The sequence below is a fragment of the Thunnus thynnus genome, chromosome 21, assembly GCF_963924715.1.
Source record: "Thunnus thynnus chromosome 21, fThuThy2.1, whole genome shotgun sequence".
In the NCBI taxonomy this organism is placed as follows: Eukaryota; Metazoa; Chordata; class Actinopteri; order Scombriformes; family Scombridae; genus Thunnus; species Thunnus thynnus.
Window position 1 is genome coordinate 9,380,415 of NC_089537.1, and position 16,434 is coordinate 9,396,848.

General features: G+C 40.7%; 2 long non-coding RNA genes across 3 annotated transcripts; one reads left to right on the forward strand and one right to left on the reverse strand.

The window, feature by feature from the left end:
• Positions 1 to 8,664: 8,664 nt before the first annotated feature.
• Positions 8,665 to 14,267, reverse strand: LOC137173576 (uncharacterized). Of its 2 annotated transcripts, none has more exons than XR_010925210.1 (3): positions 14,181 to 14,267; positions 12,044 to 12,123; positions 8,665 to 9,419 (listed from the first exon to the last, which is right to left on the reverse strand). It is a non-coding gene; the product is annotated as an uncharacterized lncRNA (long non-coding RNA). The 2 variants fall into 2 exon arrangements; XR_010925209.1 differs by lacking the exon at positions 14,181 to 14,267 and adding an exon at positions 13,520 to 13,606.
• Positions 14,235 to 16,206, forward strand: LOC137173577 (uncharacterized). Its single transcript, XR_010925211.1, has 2 exons — positions 14,235 to 14,322; positions 15,686 to 16,206. It is a non-coding gene; the product is annotated as an uncharacterized lncRNA (long non-coding RNA).
• The last annotated feature ends 228 nt before the right edge of the window (positions 16,207 to 16,434 follow it).

Below are 16,434 nucleotides of genomic sequence, written 5' to 3' on the forward strand. Positions count from 1 at the left end.
CTTGCCTCGTCAGGTTTGATTTCTATCTCGTATCATTGTGTCCAGATGGCTGAGAGGAAGTTTTATATCAAAGGTTTGTGTTTTTTGGGGGGGTTTTCTCACGCTTGACCACTTGACTGGCAGTGAGGAAGGATTTTTAGATCTCACAGCTTGATCAAATAGACACAATGACACACAGAAAGTCGTTTTTCTTTTCCGAGAAACCAAGTCTGTCTTAAAAAAAACACATTTTTACACAGAGGGAGGACAGTGGATTTTGTCCCCCATCACTCACACTGAAACTGTATAATGAAGGGATCTCTTAATGGCCAGTATGAACAGGAGGAATGATTATGGAGAGAAAAGCATGTGTCAAGTTCATTTGGGTGCGTGACGATTGTTTTAGGACAGATTTGAAAAATTGTGACTCGGTCCTTTAAAGAGCAATGCGTCAACATAAAAAAAATGGCAGATTAGTTCCATCCAGATTAAATAAAATAGCAAAATAAAAGGAAAACAAGATAATTTTTGTTTTTCCCTCTGCTAAAGAAAGCTATCATGCGTTTTTCACTCGCATATTCACTGAATGTGCTTCTACATTTCGAGCTCTTTATGCCTTTTACGATCACTCCATGTAGTTAATGGCTCATTAAGACACATAATTGCATGATGTCAATGACAAGCATTCATCTTCCTTTCATCCAAAAAATCCTTTTCTAGATCCATTATTCCTTCCCTCCTTTTACATCCCTCGGTAAGAAAGAAAGAGCAACAGAAACGTCCTTTCAATTTATTTCCAGTCCCTTAACCTTTCTGGGCTTTTTTGTGTGTGTGTGTGTGTGTGTGTATATGTGAGTGCCTCTTTTCAGTAGTGTTTCAAAGTGAGAAAAGGGGGTTACTCTTGGGTGGGCACTGCAGCACTATCAGCAGTGCGTTGGTTGGAGAACTTCTCAGGGTCAAAGAGGGAGACAGAGAGGAAGCGGAGTGTGGATGGGTGTGTCCCTGCGCTCTGCAGCATCACTGCACTAACAGACACGAAAAAGGAAGGAAACAGCAGGGAGCGAAGGAGGGAGACGGGAGGAAATGAAGTGGTTTAATCTTGGGTGGGTTTAGAGTCCTTCAGGGAGAGAGTAGTAAAAAAAAAAAAAAAATTGGAAAGTGCAAGCCCAGGAGCTTGTGTTGCATTTTTTAAAAAAATGAATGAATGACGCTCAAATTTTGGTCGTACAGTGTAGCATGCAACACTCAGAAAAGCTGCCTGTTCATCACTGTGACAGCTTCTCAGTGGGCAGCAGCAACCTTGTTCCTCGCTGGCTGATCTCCCACTGTGACCCCTCAATGCAGAAGCTCTCACTCATCCTGCAGCATCAGCCGCTGCGGGCGTACAGACGGCGATGTTGTATTTAATCTAACACCAAGTTAACCTTTCCTCTCTGGTGTTTAGATCCATCACGCCTTTAATTTGTGGCATCCTTACTGCGTGGAGGCGAGACAGACACACTCACGCTTAAGAATGTTATCAAGGCAAAAAAGAACAAGTGCATTAACCTCCAAACTGCTCTTTGTGCCCAGACAGTGTTACAGGCTGACACATGCATGTTTAATGTGACTGCATGGATGTGAAGAAGATGGAAAAAAAAAAAAAGAGAGGCGGCCCACACTGTGAGTAATGCAAGCTCCCAAAAAATTAAAAAGTTTCAACCTTCAACATCCGTCTTTGTCAGCGAAATTATAGTATTTGCTTTACAAAGACCTTGGAATACCTCTCTTTTTTTCCTATAAATGCATGGACAGTAGCCATTTTTTGATTTTTGGTGTGTTCTTTTATCGGACTTGCTGGATGTCCTCCTCACTGTGTCGCTCTTAAATGATCTATAATCAATATGTCTGACATCCTGGACATGGTGCAGTCCTTTCCTGGAAAAGGTGAAAACTTCCACACTCGATACAAAAACCAATAGTTGAAGAAACTAAACTTTTATCATCATGTCATCATGAATAAATTTTAATATGCTCGATTTGTGCATGAACGCAGGCACCAAGACGCGTTCCAATCCAGAGTAGCTGCCTTTTTACGTTCCTTTTCCCTCTTTTCACTTATATTTCTGCCAAATTGATCACCTTAAAATGATTTTTTTCACTTTTCATTGAATGACTCCCTTTATTTTATCTATATGTGTCACTGCCAACCTATTTGTGAAGGTGATTCTTCTTCTGTTTCTCTCTGTGTGTGTGTGTGTCCTCTTCTTGTGTCCTAAAGATCTTCAATAAGATCCTAGATGTGTTTTTAGTTTGTTGGAGGGATTTGGTGGGTCGTGCTTGTCATTGAGGTGGTTATTCTTGTATTTCTGTCTTTCTCTATACTAACTGGGTGCAATTTAAGTAAAAAAAAGCAACAATATAAAGTGTCCCAGAACAGCATTAGTGCTCCTTGTCGTAGATTCTCCATTCATCCAACCACTCAGTGACCTCTCTCGGCCCGTATAAAAGCACCTGCATTTGTTATGTTTCTCCACTTATTCATTCAGGTTTTCCTTCAGTTTGTCATGTTTTCAGCTCACGAAAAAAAAGAGCATCAAACACACACACACTCACACACTCACACAAAACAGTGGTAATAACCGACTGAATTAAACAACTGAAGAGGCGTTTGTTTAGTGTGACGAGCCTTTTTGCTGCTGGAGCTTTAAATAAAATGAGATGCAAGTCTGTTAGAAGAGGCAGCAGCTGTTTTATCACTGAGCTTCCTGGTATAATTACCTAAAATATGTAAAAAATCCGGTTAAACAGACACATATTAACTGTCACCAACGTCTTGCTCAACGGCTCTTAAAGGATAAGGCTGCGATTCTCTATATTTTTCTAATTGTCAACAAATCTCATGAGTAGAGCCAAACCAACAATGAATTGATCTACTTAAGTATTGTGTGTATCCAAAGCCTGATATGTCTTATTCCTCTGTTATGTAGACCTCTGTTGTTGTTCAAAAATGATTAAAAACGCACCAGTGAGCTAAACTGCTGCCCTGAGTGATATTTTCCGTGACCTCGGTCAACATTACAGTTTAAGCTAGTAAAGTTGTTGTGCTACATATCACAACCTCCTGATTTATACTGAAGTTCTTTGAAAAATTTACAATGTATGTTAAGAGGTTGTGATATGTAGCACTACGAGCTAGCAAAGCACTAAACAGAACTGTTTTCCTGCACATCATTGATGTAGAACAGTTTTTGGGCAACAACGGGTCTATAGCAGAGAAGAATAAGATATATCAGGCTTTGGATACACACACAATACTTCTAAGTAGGATCAATTCATTGGTGGTTTATCTCTGCTCATGAGATTTGTTGACAATCAGAAAAATATTGAAAATTGGCAGCCAAATCCTTTAAGCCGAGCAGATACTGACTAGATCCTTTGAAATGAGGTCTCAGGGCACAGTGTCAGTTGAAAACAGAGCGTTGCTTCTGATAGTTTCTTGCATGTTGATCAAATGTCCCACAGTTAAATAAGGTCTCAGGCACCTTGTGTTCCTCAACATGTAACACATAACACATCGTCCCCCCTAACAGAGGAACATACAACCGTACGAAGACGGTCCAGGCGCCAGAGGAAGTGAATTATGATGTTGGTCACACCTCGCAGAAAACATCACTTTCTCATGACCTTGATCGCTCAGAAGGCTTTAGGACAGTTGTCACCATGTGGCTTTACAGCTTGTGCATAAAAGGAGCTGATTGTGGAATATATTTTAAGATATGAGTGAAAGGAAATAAAGAGGTGAAAGTCAGGAAAATTATTTGGAACATCCATCTTATTGAGCTTTTAGGGAAGAAACCTTCATCTTCCATCCTCTTTCTGCATATAATGAGGCCTTTTCTAAACACACACTGTGCTTGAGCGACGCGTCTCTCTTGCTACTTGACAGTTTGACATTTGAACTATTATGTGGCACAGTGAACTGGCACAACTGTCAGTTATTTCTGAGTAAAGAGTTTCTTCTTTTATTCCAGTGAAAACCCCAGCAGCCTGAGAACTGTGTTCTGTCCATAAACCACAAGGCCCTAACACATTGCTCATCTGTCTCTTGGGTGAGACAAGTTCACTTTTCTCAGAAAGACAACGGCTATCCTCTGAGACCACCCCGCCACCCTCTCAACCACCCCCCTCACACACAAACACACTGTCACAGATGCAGAGCCCCCCCAAAATCCCACTTCCTTCTGCACGTTGCTTTAATCGGGGGAGTCTTAGTTAATCAGTCGTGTCAAAACATTAACGGCTCATTGAGGATCACATTTCATGCCAGCAAAACTGAACCAAGGGTGCTGTAATCTCGGTCCGTTGGGCAGATAGGAGTATTTGCTTGGGTAAAGCATCAGTGCTTTATCAGGAACTAAGAGTCAGTGAAACTATTGCTACACTCCAGTGAAAGGGCACAGGCCCATGCCAAGTTCCTCTAAAATACTTTTAAAGACAGAAAATGGACGTTTCACACTGACAAATATGTTCTCTTTGTTTTAGTGAACTTCTGCAGATAAACATCCTTTAACACCTTGGAGACTTTCTACGTCAAGACTTTACTATAATTCAATTACAACCACATATCATGTATTTTAAAGATGTTATACTCTTCAAGTAAAACAAAATAACACCTTTTCTTTCTTTTCTTTGTGCAAATTACCGCTGTAATATCTGCATCACTGTAATTTGACGAAAGCTTTTATAACAATTTCTCTACTTAACGTGATCATTTAGAGTTTCTATCTTGACATTTGAGACAGCAGTTGACGAAACTTTGACACTTACATAATATTTTATTGACAGAATATTCTACAAAAAAAACATAAATGACAGCAGAAAAAGGGCAAAACCATTTTAATCTATCAAAGTCCTTCTGTTTGCTATTCTGGAGCTTTTGATTGTTACACACAATCTTCCTCATTAGCGATTGAAGTTTGCCCAGCTGTTGGGGAATTGTAGATGATAAAATTTCTTCTTTTTTTTTTTTAAGCATTTTAAGGACCTCTCGTCCATGTCGGCTTAAAAGTTTTCTCTTTTTTTTAAATTATTTTTTGATATTTTTGACAGACACATACCACAACCAAGCAGAACAATATGAAACAAAAAAACCAAAAGCACCCTGGTAATTAAAATTTGAGTATCAAAGTTTATTCTTGACCTTAAAAACAGCAGTTGATTAAAAAAATATGACCTCAAGGTCCATTTGGTAGCTGATATCCTGATTATGTTTTTTAAAATAATCTGTTAATGTCTGGCAGGATGTGAAGTCTGATCAATGCCACAAAAAGAAAATGGATCGACTTTATAAATGTACTGTATGTATTTTGATTTATCACCAATTCAACCTTGATAAAATGACAGTTGCGACTCTAAATTGTTTAGATTTTATATACGGATGTTCACACTCCACATACTCTTATATCAGAAGATGCTGTACGACCGTGAAACGCTCCTTCTGTTGTTGTCGTTTCCTTGTCGACAGTAGAAATGATGTTCTGCATGTTGAACCTCTCTGACCTCCCGCTGCAGGTCATCACACCAGCCATTCACACATGGCAAAACAGCAAACAACAGCTTGTCAGAATAGCGGAGCACGCCACAGAGATTTAGGCCAAAGCAGACAGCGACTGTTTCGCTACTTGAGCCAAAAGTGAATCTTAATTCTTGTGTTTTTAAACAAACAAACCATTGGTACATTTTCACAATATGGTCTCTGCTGGAATCAGTTTAAATCAAAAGAAATATTTGACAAATGAGGTTAACACATGGTCCATGTTGCAGCTTTTTAAACCACATCCACGGCCTTTATCAGCAGATGAAGTTCGCAATTGAAAGGTGCAGAAAAAAATAGGAAGGGCATTCACAGATTTTGACAGATGTTTTCCATATTTGACAAGCCTGATTCAAAACTAAGAATAACCTCAAAGCTTTGTTGAGATTAATGCCCGACTTGGACGTCAACATTTTTTTGTCCATGCATACAAAACTGTCATGCCCACATTCACTTCCACTTGCAGTTTTGATACACCTTGCCTATTGCAATGCAATTTCCTCAGACGGAGGTCCTGAAGGGAGGCGACCGTTTTCTGTCTTTCTGTATGACCATAAATCATGGCGCTGAGACCTGATGACTGTGCAACTGTGGTTACAGACTCCACAATCGAGGTTTGTCTCCAGCCATCCTGTCACTGAGTAATATCCGACAGAACGGCACTCAAATAGGAGGCCTGGCTGTGTGTGAAATCTGGTGTGGTATCACAAGGTTATTGTGTTCCAGCGGTTGCCCTTTTGAAGCAAAATGGTGAAATAGTTTGGTTTTTTACTCTTAGAAACAGGAAAGTCTTGCGTACGACAGTATGGAAATGTTTGAAACCCTTGTATCACTTAGCTTAGCTTAGCTTAGCATAAAGACTGTAAACAGGGGGAAACAGCTGTGTTGGCTTGGCTCTGTCCAAAGGTTAAAAAACAAAACCTGTTGTTTTTACTTGTTGTCTGGATTTTGTATGGATTAAAATTGCAAGATATAATGTGTTAATTAGTGAGTTTCAAAGTGCAGGTAGGTGGATTTTTTAACCTTTGGACAGAGCCAGGTTAGGCTTTTATCTGTTTCCGGCCTTTATGCTAAGCTAAGCTAATCAGCTGCTTTCATATTTAACAGAAAGACATGAGTGGTGTATTAATCTTCTCATCTATCTCTCGGCAAGGCAAATGAGTCAAGCAGGTAGCTCCGGGTCTGAAAAGTGAAGCCAATTAGGAAGTGACTTAAACCTGCGACTCCACTGGATCCAAAAAGACGTCCGATTGTATAGAACTTTATAAGGAAATGACCCTGCTTTTATCTTGATTTATTACCTCAGTAAACATTTTCCTAATGAGTTGATGGTCTCAATCGCTAGTTTCAATTCTTCTTCATGATGTTCATTTTGTAAATTATGGTCCCATTCAGAGTAAAATAGACGATAAAGCAGGGTTTTCTTTAGGGTGTGGCTTCATTGTGATTGACAAGTTGCTACCACAGCGACAATATTGGTTAGGTAACATAACCATGGCGTAACCCCAGATTCACAAATTATTGGCATAGCTGTAGCCGTCGCTATTTCAGTGTGTTTTCAGTTCGTGAAAGTTAATTGTAACATTTTAGTTGCCAAAAAAAGTCTTGTTCAGCATGTGATTTTTCTACAAGACCCACTAAGGAGTTGGATGTTCTTCTGATAAGCACATAGTGGTTTTAAGCCTTATTTTCACTGGCGAAAATTGGCATTAGCATTATCACAGTTAACCATAGACTGTAAATGCGCCGTGCTAACCAAGCTAGCAGCTAGCAGCAGCTAGCTCCACCGAATATGGTCACTTCTGGCTCCAAAAATCCAAGATGGCGACAGTCAAAATGCCAAACTTGAGGCTTCAAAATGGGATTCCACAAACCAGTGGATGACATCACGGTGGCTACATCCATTATTATTTTTTACAGTCTATGAAATAAGCGTATTTCCCAAAGAACACAATGAGATTGATGGGTGAGGTGCATTTAAGCTGACAGGTTTATCTGTTGAATAGCCATAAGACGCCATGAATCAATAATTATTCCTCATTTTGTTTCTTACACTCCCAAATGTTTTGATGTTAAGATGACAAAATAAATCTTCAGTGAGCACAAAAAAAAAAAAATCAGCTTTTCACATCGAGATCACAGACTAATTATTTATGTCAAGATCTGAAGATAAACTGTTTTTCTTTTTGTGATCTCAACATCAGGAAAAACTTGTAATCACAAGAAATGGAAACATCTTTCCTGCTTTGTCTTCTCTGTAGCGAGGATACACCCATCCAATCCGGCAGATCAGTGTCAGGGCCGATATTGAGCTTATTTAGAGGATTAACTATCAGCCAGATGTGACGGATCTACAATGGATAGTTTTTTTGTCAACAAAATTATAAAATTCAATGTTTACACTTTCTGTTATATTCATTAAGTCAGATTTTAACGCCACATCAACTCCTGGCCTCATGATCCTGATGAGTTCAACACAGGGAGGTAAACAGATTTTAAATTCGGGAAAAAGTGAGCGCTGGTATCAGACTGGAAATCAGCATCGGCAGATATCATGAGTTGAGGTATCGGAAACTGTACTGGTCAAGAAAAAGTCAGATCTGATTGCAAATCGCAGCGCAGATTACCTGTCAATCCAAAAGTGTGATTAGCACTGGTATGGTCTTTAAATAAGTGTCGGGAAGCCAAATTAAACGCCTCTTGTATCCACTTTAATCATGGTTGGCGACTCAGATGGCTTCACGTTGTCTGAATTTTGAAACAATCAATGACTGTTAGAGGATTTAAAAATGTCTCTAATTATATCTTTAAAATCACAGATTATATCACTGAAAAAGACTTTAATCTATTTACTGGGTTTGGCTCTACAGTGTTTCCCCCAAAGCTTGATGGAGTGTATTTATATTGAATTATGAGCCAGTTAGTGTGTGTGTGTGTGTGTGTTTTTATGCAGTAAGGGAAGGGAAGGGTGTGTCAGCCGGTGCAGTGCGATGCTGACTTTAGCCAGAGCCGAGAAGCTCCAGCTGCTACCGAGCATTCACATTACTGTAATCAAGCCTTGTTGGCACAAGTAATCCAGCACCGGCAACACTGTCAGATACTTCTTCACCTCCTGCACTTCATGCCATACGTCCGAATTATCTTACATTACTAGAAAAGGCGCAGTAAAAGCTGTCACCTTAAACAAGATGTTGCCAAAGCAAGATTTATTTCTATCATTTCTAGTAGCAAGAGTCAGTTTTTGGAAAAAGAAAACTAATGCAACGTAAGGCAAAAGTAAAATGATCTAATCTATTTCCACAATATGATATTGAGGCTGTGTGTGACTCGATAAGATGCATCATTTCTTTGCAGTGCGCAGCCTTCAGCAGCAGCAGCACTCTCATCAGTGACCTAGGGCGTGTCACAGGAGAAATGAACGGACACCAGCAACTAGAGCTGCTGTCTTGCCTGTTATATTTGCATCTAAAAAAAAACCCCAAACTAGAGCAAGTCTTTTTTTTTTCTTTAAAACTGAAATAAATCATCATGACAATCTACATCCCCTGCAGCGGAAAATCAAGGTTGCACCAAGAATGAAAAAAGAATAAGACAAAGTTGTCCCTTTGCACCTTTTTATTTGTCTTTGGTGCACTAATAATCACGCGCTTGGAAGAGAACTTCTCAATGTCAAGATCATTTTGACTTATTCACACCCACTGCGTAAAACACACACAAATCCATACAGACATACACACTTGGTCTGGTCGTGGGCCTGCAGGTGGTGCAGTAGCATCAGCTTTGGCTCGCAGCTCTGTCTGTCGGCCTCTCCCTGACTGGAGGAAGAGCTGCTGACTGGAACACATTTCCTCCGCTCCGCTCTGCGCTGCGGAGGGAAAACACTGATTCAGCTCTTATGGGAGAACCCCCCGTCTCTGGGGTTAGTGGGGTCGGGATAACACCACCGCTGCACAAGACACCCACATCCTATCCACATCACTCTCTGACACACTGAAGCACACATAAGATTTTTACAATATTGATTTACTGTTAAAGGTTTCTAAATATATCAATCAACTGCACGTAATCAAGGCTGGCTTCTGATGACACTGAAGGTTTTTTTGCTCACGTTTCTTCAATAAAATAGAAAAACACAATATTTGACGGTTTTTCATCTTAACTTCCTCTGATATAAAAGCCCTATTTGATCATCAGACTCTACTAATGTGTCAAAACCATAAATTGCTATTCACAGTCACTACGAGGGAGATCTCTGTGTGAGAAAGGCCTCAAGGTGATGATAACTGTCTGAGGCCAGTTGCTGGCTGGACGACCTAACTCTGGTCTTTAGAGCCTGGCAACACCCTTACACCTTCGCATGCCCCTGCAGAGCACATCACCCACACCCCACCCACCCTTCCCTCCTCCTTTACTTCTCCTTCCTCTTTTACAACAACCCCTCGACCCCTCCTCAACCACCCCTCCACCATCACCACCACCACCACCACCACCAACCCCTCATCCTCGCCTACTACTATACATGAATAATGCAGGGGGCCTCCTCGATCGTCGCCTCCAACATGCCACGGCATGTTTTATTCACACTAAACTCAGACATGCCGCACACACAGTTCTCCCCTCGCCGCTGCCCAGTTCTTTGAGACGCCCGCCGGCCTCAAAGTCATCAGCGTTAGCTCAACGCGTCCGCTCGCTCGCTCGCTCTGTCTCCTTGACCTGAACGTCCCTGCAGAGGAGAGAGACCCCAGTCTTAAATGGCAGTACGGAGCTGGAAGTAAATATTTGCATTTAATTCTGGATGTCCTGTCACATCCTGCTGAAAATAAATGGTCTTGTTTCACTCGTCCGTTTTCCATTTCATTTACCTGCTGTCTTTTTGTTGTTGTTTTCAAGGCGGCATTATCTTCGGTACTCTTAAAGACACCATGAAATACAAAAGTTTCAAGTTATTATCTGTGTCCTTGCATTGACTTTTGCTTTCTTTTCATATCAAAAACCCTTTTGTTTCTCTTACATTCAAATATTTTTGATGAATGACAAACGGCTGACAAATGGCTGCATTAATATAAAGCTTTTATCCAAATGTTTCTGCCGCTCATTCACTCATTCACACTCACATTCATGTACACACACCCCGATGGTAGCTACCACACAAGGTGCTGGCAAAACCATCAGGAGGAATTTGGAGTTTGGTAGGTTATCTTCCCTGAGGACACCGTGACTTGTGGACAGGAAATGTCAGGGATCGAACCACCTTCTGATTAATGGAGAACCTGATCTACCTCCTGAACCACAGCCAATGACACATTCTGCACTCTGGGTTGTATAAATGACTCGGTACAACTTTCTGAAATGGCATCCTTCATGAAGGGTTATCAAGTTGTAACTAACAGCTTTATTATAATGAATGAATCAGTTACTAATGCTTATACTAATGCTATAGATCCATTAATAGCAGCAGGTTTTGGGTTGCCAGGTTGTGAAAACTCCCTTTGACAGATTAGACTGTATGACCACTTAAAAAGGGAGAATCTGGACCAAAAAACTAGTTTTAACAACTTATTAAGCATTTAACAATGGATTTATAAGATTTATAACTGCATTATTACCAAATAGAAAGAAATAAAACCAGCCAAAAGGTTCCTAAACTTGTGGGTCATAAGGGCTAGTTGAGTGGTATGATGGGTTGATGGTGTGTGTTTGGATATCAGTTGCCATGGTTGCTGTCTAAATCATACAAATGGATTAATCTCTAACTCCTTTTACACTTCCTAATTCAACAATGCAGGTGAGGCAGGTGCTCGCTAAGTCACTCCCACTTTAAAGTGATCAGACCAAATCCCTGATCTGATTCCCTTTTTGAAACCTGAACCTTTCCCTTGGAGATACGTCACGAGCTCAAGAAGTTCCTCAAACCCAACTGTTATGTGTATCATTCGAACACGAATGCAGTCATGAGCAACCACCTGTGTTCCTGTTTTGAAAACAACACGCTTCCCTTACTCTAACAGACGCTGTTGCCACATCAGAGTTTTTCACCCTTATCTGACAGACGGATCACCTCCGCTCATTATCTTATGGCGCGGTCCAAGAGCAGCTTTGGTCATGCATTAGCGACCCTCCATGGCCACATCAGCGGAGATGACAGCACTTTGATGATCCATTTGTTACCCTACAGGACTCATGCCTGTGCACTTCTCTGAAGTACTTGATTTATTATTCATTTGTGTTCCTGCAGGGGCTGAACAGTCATTAGCAGGAAGGTCCCAGGTTCAAATCCAAGGCTTTCTGTGCAGGTTTAAGAGACTGTTTTCAGCAAATAAAACTACGTTAACCCTCTCCAGCACTGAAACAGGTTAAACAACGAGATGTCTGACGGACGGTACAAAGCCGACACCCAACTCTTGTTTTCTTTCTGTTTTCACCAACAATAATCTCTTGCATCATCCCGTCTCTTCTTAGTATGCATCCCCCCCAAAAGCGATCGCTCACCTGAGTGGTGAAGCGTCCAGTGTCCAGATGGTCCGCTTGGCAGCCTCTTCAACCTCGTAAGCATTAAGAGCTAAGATTGGCTGTTACCAGGAGAAAATGTTGTTGGATTATGACTCATTGCAAAAAAAACAAGCCAAAAAACAAGCTCCTTGACTATCTCAAAGCCTGGAATTTTTACTCCCACCCTTGTATTCCAAATCCTCAGGTGCTTTTTTCTGATAAAAATCACTGATGTTCATGGAATATTTTCACTCATTTGAACCCGTCTTATAAAGACAGTCTCCTTGACCCACATAATGATAATACTTTGTTTTGTTTTGCAACAAAGACCTCCATCACTACTAACATATGGGATACTCCTGATAACAAAAATTATTAAAACATGGCATGTTTACATCCAGTAAGTAGGTTAAAAAGCCATTTTTACTACGACTGTTTTAACACTGATTAACCTTAATCCTACCGACTGAGGTCCCTGCAGACCACAGAGGTTTACTTTTTGTCATATCTCACATGTGCTTTATTCTATTAGTCCAATTTTTCATGACTTTGTCAATCAATTTGTTCTTAATGATTTCATGTCATTGTTTTATGCTTCTGTTTTAATTAGTGCTTTTCAAAAATAACAATGTATTGGGGTCCTGGGGGATCCCAGTCAAAAGCACCAAATTCTTTCTATGCAGTTTTAATAGATGGAACTATTTATTGAGTTCATGTTTGCTCTGGGACCTAATTTAAAGTATCACACACTATTAGGAGGGAAGGGGCCCTCGGTCAGTCATTTTTAAGGCTTTGTGGAAAGACTGTACTTCGGATAAAAACTGCAATTTGTATTAAGTATATATTTTTGTTTTACACAATATGCAAATTAACTTTCCTAAAATAATAATAATCTGTTCTTTTTTTAGGTGACATTAATGACACAACTAATGATGTTTTGAGAAGAAATAACATTAACATTTTGTTATGATGGTTGTTTCTTACAGTAGTTTATTCTTGGGGTCCCCAGGCGGCCCAGTCCTTGTCGTCCTTGTATGTTAAATATATTGGTTGGATGAGGGTTAAGATGTTCTTCTTTATGATTAGTTCAGATTTCATACGCAGAATCATTAGAGGCTAAATGCTTTAGTCCCACACACTGTTTCACTGGTACATTCAAGTTTCAGTCTACTTCCATCAGGTATATGACATAAACTGTACAGGTACATGGACAAACATCACAACAAATCCATTGAAAGTATATAGTAGTGAAAGATAATGAAATATTACTGGGCAAATATAACTTTGTCTTCAGTCTTTTATAAAAAAGTTGAATGTTAGCATTTAGCCAACTTAATGCTAACATTAAACTTTAGCATTAGCTAATGTGTTGTTAGCTTGTTGTATACGATGATACTGCGTTTGTCACTGTAGTTAAGATACCGTTACCTTCTGAGCAGAAAGGAGTTAAATACACTGGCAATGTCAAAAACTTACATTTACTTCTCAACAGGTTCATGTTTTCAGTGGATATATTGAATCTGTTTGACATGGTTTTAGGTCTATCATACAGGGAGGCTAACATGCACTTTATGTAACATCAACTAGGTTGGAGTTATATGTAATTTAGTATATTTCTTTCACACCTACAATATTTATTAGTCCTTCACGAAGAAATTATGTGATCCTTTTCAACTCTAGCTTAGCTAAATAAGGGGGGAAAGACTGTGAAAGAACTGGGGTCCCCAGATGTTAGGCCTTTAGTCGGACCCTCAAAAATCGGGTGAATGACACCTTGAGACAACATCTCAACTATCAAAAGATTAGAAAAAAGAAAGTGCATCAGGAGTTCATCATATCTCAAAATTGACATGCAGCTATTTTGCGTGAGCATAATAAATTTTGGCATAAACATGTTTTTCTTCAGTGTACGTGCTGTAGGTAGACGAGGATTAAGAGGAGAGGGTAATATTTTCTTGACTTTAACGACACACTATACACCATATGACAAACCCTCATTTAAAGACATTTAAAGCACTCGTTTATGCCTAACATGCCTTATTTTATGGATTGTGAATGCTGAAATGCCCTCAAGACCCAACAAGGAGCCCCTCGGGAGTCTCAGAATCTGCTCCTGTCCAAGTTTAGTAAATACAACCTGAAAACAGATGTCGCTGCTCAGATAGCTATCGGGAGGAGGAAGGACAGTGGGCCCAGTGGAGCGATCCTGGCCGACAGAGGTCATGTTCTGTGGTGGGAGAGTAACTGAGCACATCATTGAGCGCACAACTTGACCCTGGGTGAGTTATTGTGTTGAGGTGGTCCGGTCCGCAGGGAGGCCCTACTCAGATCACTTACATCCCATGCTACCTGTGGTGCTGGAGACACTGTCCTGAGAGGGTAATTCCTGTTTGTAGGAGTAACATCTATGGGTGTTAATATTACTATCAAGGGAGCGCTTCAAAGAGAAACACTTTTTTTGTTTCAGCTGAGGTCACTTGTTAGTTTTTCTCGACCCAAATTCATAAAAAATAGAGCTGCTGTACATCAAGCTCTTTTCCTTTCTCCATGTACGAAGTGTTCCCATCATTCACTCAAAGCTTACTTAACCAGCAGAGTGGAGATGAAAGCTTGAGCATTCGAGTACCCACAAAGATCCTTTGATGCCCAACCATGAAGTATGTCTTAGAGCTTTTAGCATTCCTGACTCTGGAAATCAGTCAGAAAGATTTTTCGTCTCCTGCCGACAAACAGAGGAGAGCAGGAGGTCCTCACGGTGAACGGTTTTCCTGAATTGAATGTATGTTGTTAGACTGTTGAACCGAAATGCACTGAGTCAGGTAGTGCACAGCCAGCGTCTGTCTAATCTTACCATGCTTGTTGCAGCAGATAGCATAACGGAGCATGCTGGATATCTGTTGTTCAACTGCAAACCGTTGTTGAGCGTTACGGGTGAAATAGATGGAGTGCCGCTTGTTTGTGATAATGTGCAACAGTTGTACATTGTTTTCTCTAGATACAGAGCATCCTATCATTTCTCTTCTATTTTGAGCACAGCTGTCTATTAGCTGAGTGCCTGTAAGCCAGTTTTTTTTTGTTTTTTTTTTTTGCTCTCAGCGTTTTGTCAATTCTGTGGAGATTTGGGTAATGGCTTCCGCTCAGCTTAAGGAACAGCTCTAAGTGTGTGCAGTCAGACTTCATCTCCTCTCCTGAACAGGCTCTCCTCATCAAAAAGCTGAGTCCCAGAGGCCGCTCTCCACTGCCTGGGCCCTTATGGTCTCAGCTGTTCAGGCTCTGGAGAACATCGGGCCCACTCAGCTGTCTGTTCCTGTCCTGAACCCCCCGCCCCCTCTGCTAACCACCGGCAGTATAACCCCCGCTAGGATTGACAGCATCTGTCAGTGTCACTCATTCAGCAGTTTTTTGATGTTTGACCTTTTGAGACGGGAATGTGCTAGAACTGTAAACACAGTTTGTTTTATCATTATTATCCACCGTTCAGGTGCTACAAGGGAATATTACTGCTCGACACGGTTGTAAATACCCTCTTGCGCCCTTTTGTGTACAACATATGCCTTCGTGTGGAACAATATATCATATATAAGAGTGTATAAGCAGTTTAAATTACCTGCAGCATCACTTCTCATTGACCTTTCCTTTCAGATTGGAAACTAGGAACAGACAGAAGGAGGCTGAAAGCTTCACGATGCCGGCGGATAAGATCACGCCTTCACCCTTTTTTATTAGAGGCACTCACTGATCCGTGGGCTCCGTTCCCCTCGCGGGGGAAGTCGTTTGTCAAAGACAGATCCCCTCAGGAGCTCTGCTGGATTTAGGGGTTTCCTCCGCTGTTCACGGGGCACATTTCCCAGAATTACACTCATTCATGATGAGTGAAAGCATCCAGAGGAAAAAAGAGCTGCCTCTCGCCTCCATTCAGCAGCCCAGGCCCCTAATCTCCGCTGGGACAGCCCACAATGAGAAAGGAAGGCCGACACTCACATCAAGCACCAGGCTCTATAAAGGCACAATGACAAGGGAGAACATGTCATACCTCGTCTGTTTGTGCCGCTAGAAACTTTTAAAACAGTTTAAATGCCTCCGAAGTTTTTCCTTTGACACGCAGAAGTTACTCCTGTGTTGTTGTCATCATATTAAAGACCTCATGTGTCATCTTCGGCAGATTTATGCGTCTAGTTTTGGTATTTGTGTTACTTTTCAACACAAAATAAACTAATGTCAGCATATGTCAACGTATGTTTTGCCAGTAAGTGAAGCTATTTACATAATATTGCAGCACAAATGTGTGTGTGGTCCCAAACAAAACACATCACTGTCCTGTGACAACCATGTATGTTGAAAATATTAACACCTAAAGACACATTTATGGTTGTTAAAATCATCTTATTCCA